Consider the following 9,169-nt stretch of genomic DNA (forward strand, 5'->3'; position numbering starts at 1 on the left):
AGAGAGAGAGAGAGAGAGAGAGAGAGAGAGCCACGTGTTCTTTATTTCTATTCTGGAGCAAACTCAAAAAATTTGGGTGGATGTTTTAGAGTTTCCGATGTTTTTTATTGGTCTGATTAAAAATCTTGAACTCTCTGACCGATGGAAATTAAATGCATTCCTTACTGTAAATTTTACAGTGTTTGCATACTACTTATGATAGTTTGATTTGCTTTCTATTTTTATTTTCTTAGCAATAAATGTTTATTCTCATGTATAATGGAAGTATGATTAACTAAAGACAAACTGATAAAGTTAATAGTTTTAATTATTTTGGATCAATGTCTGTGCTATTATGAATGGATTTGCTTCAGAATCGAGGTGATTCGAGAAAGCTTTTCCACCCTAGGGGGGTTGAGGATGGTAGTGGTTTTTACCTTCGACTCAGGGCTTGCAAAACAGATTCTTTCTTTATTATCTCGTCCATTTATCGAGGAGGCTCATTCTCTTCACATTCGTCGTTTGCAAGCTATAAGTACGATCCTTACGTTTATGATTATCAATTATTTATGCGACCGTTATTTAATTAAAATTCTATCATTCAAAATCCTATATTCACAATGCATAAATGGGCTATTTCTAAATGTTTGTTAAGAAAATGATCGAAACAAACAACTTGAGTTTACAAACAGAGTCTGAATTCTCGGACATAAGAACTGAAGCAGCAGCTTCAGAAGTCGTATTGAAGCCTGACCTTTGGGGAAGAAGATAGCATAAACACTTTTTGATTGTTCAGCTCAAGAGTCAAAGCTCAAAATTTAGTATTTAAACTCAAAGATAAAATTGTCTCTGGATGGAGACTGAACTCCTTAGATCTTCTCAGGTCCAGTAAGCGTTTTTGTCTTATCTATGGTTTGACATTCCAACTCTCTTAACGCAAAGACAGTCACTGAATACTCTGTGAGTACCTATATATATGAGTAATGAATTACACCTTACTTTAAAGAAATGACATCTATAGGGCACAGTATCGTCGCGTAGGAGGCTAATTTTATTCTGCGAAGGTGGCGTGTTTGATGACTTTTATTGGCATACAACCTTCCAGAAATACCGGTTACTACTTGAAATCATGCTGTTTCCAGTTTCTTCTGCTGTTTTTATCTTCAAGTAGCATAAAGCTGTCCATAAAAAGTAAAAAACAAAAAATAACATTCAAAAGATAAATATAAAACACGTTAAAAGTTGCAAGAGAAGGATAATCATTTTTAGTGGGTTAATTAAACGTAAAAAATTAGTATTTACCAAAGTATTAATTCTTTCAAATAAATATATAATAAACCACGTATGTCGATTTTAAGGTATGTTACTTATGGGTAATATTATGTGCAACGCTGCCATATCAGACAAAAGAAAAATTCGCCGAGACTTACTGAAGGCCCCATCACAGACCAAACCAACACAGTCGTTGATGAAGCAATTTCTAAATGCTTCATGATAAGGGTTGATGATTCCACGGTAGTTAGGAGCATCATATCCGTTGAAATCCTTTTGATTATTCAAAACCATGTGACAGCCTAAAGAAAGAAAAATCCTATTAATGAACTACCAAGTGCTTTCAGACTCAAGATTCTATTCTCATAATAGCTGTCTGTATTATCATAACCATCTATTACTGTGGCAATGTTGGTTTAAAGCAAGAACAATCAGAAATTCTTCTTTATGTCCTCACGCAGTAAAATAATATATATATATATATATATATATATATATATATATATATATATATATATATATATATATATATATATATATATATATACGTAGTATATACTTGTCTTTCCCATCTGAAGCTGTTGCAGAATCCAGGCGTTTGCAGTACAGGTATATCCCTCCACAGTCGGTCCTTGTTGGTTTGGAGGAATGTCATAGGTTACTGGAACACCACCTTGAGGACACTGAGATGAAAATAAATCATGTTTAGATTTGCCTCTGCTGTCTTCTTATAATTAACTGATGATTCTAGAATGATGTCTTGTAGGATTTCCTTCACAGGATTTCTTAAAGCCTTTGATTATTTATTCATGCTATAAAGACATAAGGATTATGCAACATGTCAAACACTGTACTAGTCACCACTGTACTAGCTCCTTTGATGTGAAATCCCTCAGATGTTCTCCCTGTCATAAGAGGCAAATTCAGGCAAGATCTAGCCATCAACTATTTCTTATTGATAAATTTTAGGTAGCTATGAAAATGCTAGATTTTCTATTGTAACTATGTATTAGATTTATAAAAACAAGTTGGGTGTGTTTCTGGCATGAATTATACCTTTCTGTGTTTATTTATCTTGATATTGGACACAAGACATGTTATGTGCACTTTAGTATCTCAATAGAACTTCTATTTGTATATCAATTCGTGGATGAAAAACTAATGTCCAGAAATGAAAGGTCTTAATTTTTCTTTTATTTTAAGGAGTAGAATTGAAAAACAAGAGTAAGTGAAGCAACCTCAACTCAGTATTACACAATGAGGAGACAGAAGTATGACAGCCTCATAATTACCCATTAACCGTGGATAGGTTTCGCTATTTTGGTAACCCTTTAAAGGTGCGTAGGGTCGAGCTCAACCTGAGTGCCCAGAAAAATTTGTGAAAATTCAAAAACTGTAACAATGCTGTTTATTTTAATTTCTAAAATCAATTTCACCATTGCCGAACACTACTGAGAAGATAAATCATACTCATACACAAATTAATTTTTATTTATTAATAAATGATTAAAAAAACCAAATAAGTAAACAATACAAAAAAGGCTAATTTACGAAAATATTTTCAAAAAATACAAAATACGCTATATACACACAAACATTGAGGAAATCCTTCCTAAAACTACTATTTACAATATGTGACTGCCAGAAAAGGTGTCGGACCCATAAAGGTCAAAATCAGAAAAGAGAAAAAAAAGGTAAGTTTTTTGGCCAAGAAAATTGTCAAAATTTCATGAAATTTTTGGGTACCTAAATGATATAGGAAGTGGCTAATATTTTTATAGAATAAATTCATATTATCCTAGAAATGTTATTCTCTCTGTCTCTCTCTGTCTCTCTGTCTGTCTCTTTCTCTCTCCCTGTATCTCTCACTCTTTCTCTCTCTCTCTCTCTGTCTGTCTGTCTCTCTCTACAGTGTGTCGATGATTTATTGACATAAGCTGATGTAATCTGTCACCAGAAAAGGCACAGACCCACTACTTCCCACCCCCTCCCTCCCCCTCTTGTCTCGTAATCATTTCAAGGTCATCTTCTTCACCCCCAACCCTTCGTTACACAAACTTGAGCTTATTGCCATAGAGGTATCAGCAACCTCTAAATTACCATCAATATCACTTTCCAATTCCATAAGAAGTAAGTTGATGACATCCATGCCCAGAGAATACTGCCTGCTGGCCATTGTTGATGAGAAATGCAAAAAAAAAAAAAAAAAAAAAAAAAGCAAAACCTGAGAAATTGGCATTCGAAGGAAATCCGACTAAATGGCAATATAAGGCATCTCAGCCACAACCAATGGCATGCATAATGTACACACACCATCTACCTACAGTTTCCAACAATACAAAACTATATAAGTGTCAACAGTGTTAGACAGGAAATGACTGCTTGGTGACTTTGCTTTTGTATCCCACACATATTCAAATCAAATACTTACTCAGAAAAGGGGGAAGGACAAAGACAAGGCAAATGCAGGTTCTGACATGATTGTAGTGTGTGTTCTGCTGGCCTCTTGCAGATCGATCACACCCAGATTCGAGATAGATGAGGATTTATGGGAAAAAAATATGTTTTTTGTAACACTCCTCGGGTCATATACGACCCGTCACACCTTTTCAGGGTTTAAACAAGAGCAAACCATTGGCTACGAAGTATTACGAAAGATCAAATGGTTTCAGTCAAATTATTATCTTCAGACATTTCATGAGTACTGCTTGAATGAACACCATATTTTCGAGAGTATGCGTGACCGAGGACTAAACCAGGTAATCTTTTGACACAGAGTCAACTATAGTTCAGCGCGATAAGTTATATACCTCACAGAGTCTCCTGCCTATTCAGTGGCTTGAACTACACACTTGGGAATAAGTCGTAATGTATTTTACTATCTTATCATGGAAATAGATGACTGAAACTTTTCCTGGCCATTATCCCATGAACCCCAGAACATGCCCCCAGTCAGTTGTTCTCACTGAATATTGGGTCAATGTAATTTTGATTATCACTTGTCTCTGATGGTATAAATTTTCTAGACCATGTACCTTATTATATATTTTCTTTTGCTAAAAGATTTCCATGCTCTTGAAAAAAAAAGCCAGGTTAGTATAGGATTAAACAATAATTATTTTCCTACAAGATGACTTATCTGCCCTGCAGCATTTTGATTCCTCATGAAGGAGATTGTCCATATGACAGAATTTCCAATTTTCGGATTATCTGAAATTATCATAAATAGATTTCAATTATTTAAACAATAAATACTTTTTTTTGTGTTTTGAGGTGTATGTTGGGAGCCTGTTTGTACCGGGAAGCGAAGGTATGCACATCCAAATCACTTGAAGTTAGCAGCCCATGTTTCGGTTATAACCACTTCAAAGAATAGGGGTGCTGTTGTCCTCATCACTGTAAAACTTTTCTAGTCATCTCCAGAGTCACGGTCCATACAAAAATTTTGCAAAAATAAACGTTTTTAGTTTTTTTCCCTACACAATATATTAACTGGTTTGTAAATTGAAAGCCAAATAAGATAAGATCGGGAAACATAATAATACTAACCTTTTTGGGCTTTGTATAAGTGAAAACGTCCCAGTCAGTCTGGTTGGACGTAGAGGAAAGACCTGATGCTATGGGCGTTGCGTTGAGCAACTCGCATGTACGAGAGGGACCTGAAAAGGGAAGAATTTTGCCTTTAAAGTACAAAAGTTAAGTATATCTTAATTTAACCAGACCTTAGAGCTGATTAACTGTTCCCCTAGGGCTGGCCCTAATGATTAGATAATTTTACTTGGCTAGGAACCTATTGGTTACTTAGGAACGGGACCTACGGCTTATTGTGGGATCCGAACCACGTTATACCGAGAAGTGAATTTCTGACCACCAGAAATAAATTCCACTGATTCCACAGTGGCAGAACGGTGAAGCGAACTCGCACTACCAAACCGAAAGGGGAGCACGTAACCCACTCATCCAACGACGAACTGCCTCTAAAGTACAATGTGTTTTGAGCTGAAAGGTTTCAGTTTCCATCTATGAATCTATCAAGGGTCCCTGAATAAGAGTCACATCCCTAAATATAACCAAAGACATACATTACAAGAACCCAGAGAAAGTAAACAATTAATAACGTTGGAAAATAGAAAATGTTGAGGATAACTGTGTGCGAGATATTGTATTTGTTTCAAGTAGAAGGACAACTGAGTTGATGGATGATAAGAAATGGAGCGAGTGAAAGATCTTCCAAAAAAACTTACAAAATTAAGTATTTTCTTAAATCTTTATATACTAATCTAACAAGCAAGCATATCATATCTGGAAATCACCTCCGTAATTGAATGACAAGCATTCTGGAATCATGGAGCATCTCCTTGAACAAAGGAGAATCGTCTCTTGCTGGAATGTAAACAGGACTGCACCGCTTGTAGTGAGGCGCTTTCCTGGACCTGGAAATATCAGATAAAGCTCAGTTCCTCACAAATCTGAAAAGTTTTTTTTTCTTCGATTAATCTGATTTCAATAACTAAAAATTTTATCGAATTAAAGAGTAACAAATAACGTTAAAGGAAACTTAATATGTTCAATGCAACCGTACGTTAATACATTAAGTCTTCCTAAAATATAGGACACTTATTTTGTGGGGAGGTGGGGGAGGATAAGATTACAAATTTAATGACAAACTGAAAATTGGGTTCCAAATTAATTCAAGAAAGCTAAATCGATGAAACTCCTGTGCATGCAGCAGGAACTTTAAAAGAATTTTCTGCTTAGTAGACGTCAGAAAAAAATACTTACAGAAATAGTTACTTTTCAGAGCACATGATCTCTAAGAAATGTCTTGCAATAACAGTGTCAGTATGTTACTACAGACTTATCTCCTTTTAGAGCGATAGTTTAAATCAGACTCATCAACGATAAATTTTTCTAAGTGTGACAAGTTATATTGGGAAGTTGTCTGGCGTCACCACTGACTGTCTTTGCTGTCTCCTTTGTGCCGAGATGAAATGCTTACTCAAAAATTGCATCTCAAATATAACACTCTGCATTGACAGCAACTACAAAGGCACAAGGGCTTAGTTTTTATGCCTGTGTGTGCCATGGTTCACAAGGTCTTTTTCAGCAAGTAACTTATTATGTTGAGTGGGTCAAAGTGTATCATTTTTAACTGAAATTATAGACACAGAGGGATGGGCAGAGAGGCCAACAGTCGTACTGAACAAAAATGCATAGAACAGGTTTTTGCTTTGATGTCTCATGTAAAAAGGAATTTCTTGAGAGTGCACTAAATCTCACCTATAGAAACAGATTTCTGAGAGAGAGAGAGAGAGAGGGAGATGAGACGAGAGGAGAGTGGAGAGAGAGAGAGAGAGAGAGAGAGAGAGAGGTACCTGTCTTTTTCCAAGAAAAACCTTGGATTTGCGCTTCTATTTGAGTTAAGAAGTGATGAAGGAGGAGTAGTAATGTGTACCCTCGCATCTGATTTACTCTCATGTTTGGTCGTTAACTTCCTTTTGGGCCACGACTTATGGACAAACCTGCAATGAACAGAACAAATTATTCGTTGATGAAATATGAACATTATTTTATTCAAGTGAAGCACAAGCTCCTAAAATACATGTTCCTTTCCCCCATGGCCATCATACCAAAGAAAAATATAGATATACAGTACACGTGTCAGTAATGAATTACCGTTGTACCTACTTACATTTAGGAGAACAGCCTTGCTTTGCTCTTTTCCTACTTCTACAGAACTAATATTTGGTCAGTCACTAGTGAACAACTGACACTGCAATCATCTTTTATCCGGATTTACCAATCAACAATAACCTGTTCAGAAAAGAATGTTCACACACTATTACCCTTAAATAATGAACCCATTAATGCTTACCTCAATAAAGGGTCGTCACCAGACACTAGGTAGGAAAACGAGGAGGGGAATGTAGGAGAAAGAAAGCCAACTACAAGTAAGTCAATTCTCTGGGTAAAGTTGGTAATTCAATCGTGGCACTCAGCCATTCAGTGCTGCTTTAATTGGAGATTAAATGGTATGATTGATTAAATTCGTTAACACTATAGTAAATGAGTCAGTCTAGACAACATGCAAGGCGTGGGAAATAGATTTCATGTGAACTGCTTTGCATCTACACAAAAACTGCTAAAAAAGAAACATTCCTTCCTTTTTTGAAGAGTCACATATAAAGACAACAATGGAAACGATTCTGCTGGAATGAGCAGCCATGGATCATATAAGACCTTCTCCTCAGAAAAAATAATAATAAGCGTGACCTAATTATGAAAAACAACCCCTCCCCACAGGTATGAGACCCCCTGAAGCAGAAGTATGTGGTATATGAATACACATGCCCAGTCCGTGCTTGCAGCAGTGCCTACATAGGTATGACCAGCATGCGCTTGTCTAAGAGACTCCTGCCACGCCCAAGAGGAGGCTATTAAGAACCACACCCGTACCAAACATCAAAAGGCTATCTCCTGGGATGTGATCAACTAGAACATTTAGATCCATCGGGAAGGCTCCTGATGCCCGTTGGTTACACCTGCTGGAGGCGCTTCTCATCCAGCAAATAAAACCAAGACTAATTACAACACTGGAAGAATTTCTTCTCCCCAAGAGTATGAGAAGACCTGCCACCAACAATGACACCTACAAACACAACAACTCTACGGAAGACAACGCCTCTGAATGAGATACTCCTGCAGGCAACGACAATCATATTAGCTATGAGGTCCTGCAGCATTACCCAATGCCCAGGTCTGGAAGATTACAAGAATGAAACAATCGACATCGGACAGACCCCGCTACTGACGACCCCATATAATAATAATAATAATAATAATAATAATAATAATAATAATAATAATAATAATAACCAACCCAACAGAAACCAAAACAGCAACCACCTTGGAAAAGGCGCCTGGAAAAGCAAATCATGGTGATGAGATCTGACTTGAGTAAACTGAAAGAAAAAAAAAGGCTAAGAAGCAAGAAAACAAGGGAGGAACTCAACGAGAAATACAAAGTACACGAGAGGGGACTAAACAACACAATAGAGGGTGTAAAACAGAGGCTTAAGGCCAAAGCACATAAGATCCAATGATACATGAACAGGAATAAGGGATACCAACAGAACAAACTATTCGGAACCAACCAGAAAAGACTATACAGCCAACTAAGAGGGGAAGACAACCACCCAGAAATTCCTGAAGCCGAACCAAGTAAGAGACTCTGGGAAAACATATGGAGCAATCCAGTATCACACAACAAACATGCAACATGGCTCCAGAAAGTCAAGGCAGAAGAAACAGGGAGAATAAAACAAAGATTCCCTGACATCAGGACAGACACAGTCAGACACCAACTAAAGAAAATGCCCAACTGGAAAGCCCCAGGTCCCGATGAAGTCCATGGATACTGGCTCAAAAACTTCAAGGCCCTACACCCAAGAATAGCAGAACAACTCCAGCATTGTATCACAAATCACCATGCGCCCAAATGGATGACCACAGGAAGAACATCCTTAGTCCAGAAAGACAAGAGTAAGGGAAATATAGCCAGTAACTACAGGCCTATCACCTGACTACCAATAATGTGGAAGTTAATAACAGGTATCATCAGCAATAGGCTATACAACTACCTAGAGGATACAAACACCATCCCCCACCAACAGAAAGGCTGCAGAAGGGAGTGTAGGGGCACAAAAGACCAGCTCCTGATAGACAAAATGGTAATGAAGAACAGTAGGAGAAGGAAAACCAACCTAAGCATGGCATGGATAGACTATAAGAAAGCCTTCGACATGATACCACACACATGGCTAATAGAATGCCTGAAAATATATGGGGCAGAGGAAAACACCATCAGCTTCCTCAAAAATACAATGCACAACTGGAATACAATACTTACAAGCTCTGG

At 37.1% G+C, this 9,169-nt stretch overlaps 1 long non-coding RNA gene across 1 annotated transcript; it reads right to left on the bottom strand.

Annotated features, from left to right (window-relative positions):
* Nucleotides 1-1,841: 1,841 nt before the first annotated feature.
* Nucleotides 1,842-5,685, bottom strand: LOC135205976 (uncharacterized). Its single transcript, XR_010312658.1, has 3 exons — nt 5,565-5,685; nt 4,801-4,910; nt 1,842-1,934 (listed from the first exon to the last, which is right to left on the bottom strand). It is a non-coding gene; the product is annotated as an uncharacterized LOC135205976 (long non-coding RNA).
* Nucleotides 5,686-9,169: the final 3,484 nt, after the last annotated feature.

The sequence above is a fragment of the Macrobrachium nipponense genome, chromosome 29, assembly GCF_015104395.2.
Source record: "Macrobrachium nipponense isolate FS-2020 chromosome 29, ASM1510439v2, whole genome shotgun sequence".
Lineage (NCBI taxonomy): Eukaryota > Metazoa > Arthropoda > Malacostraca > Decapoda > Palaemonidae > Macrobrachium > Macrobrachium nipponense.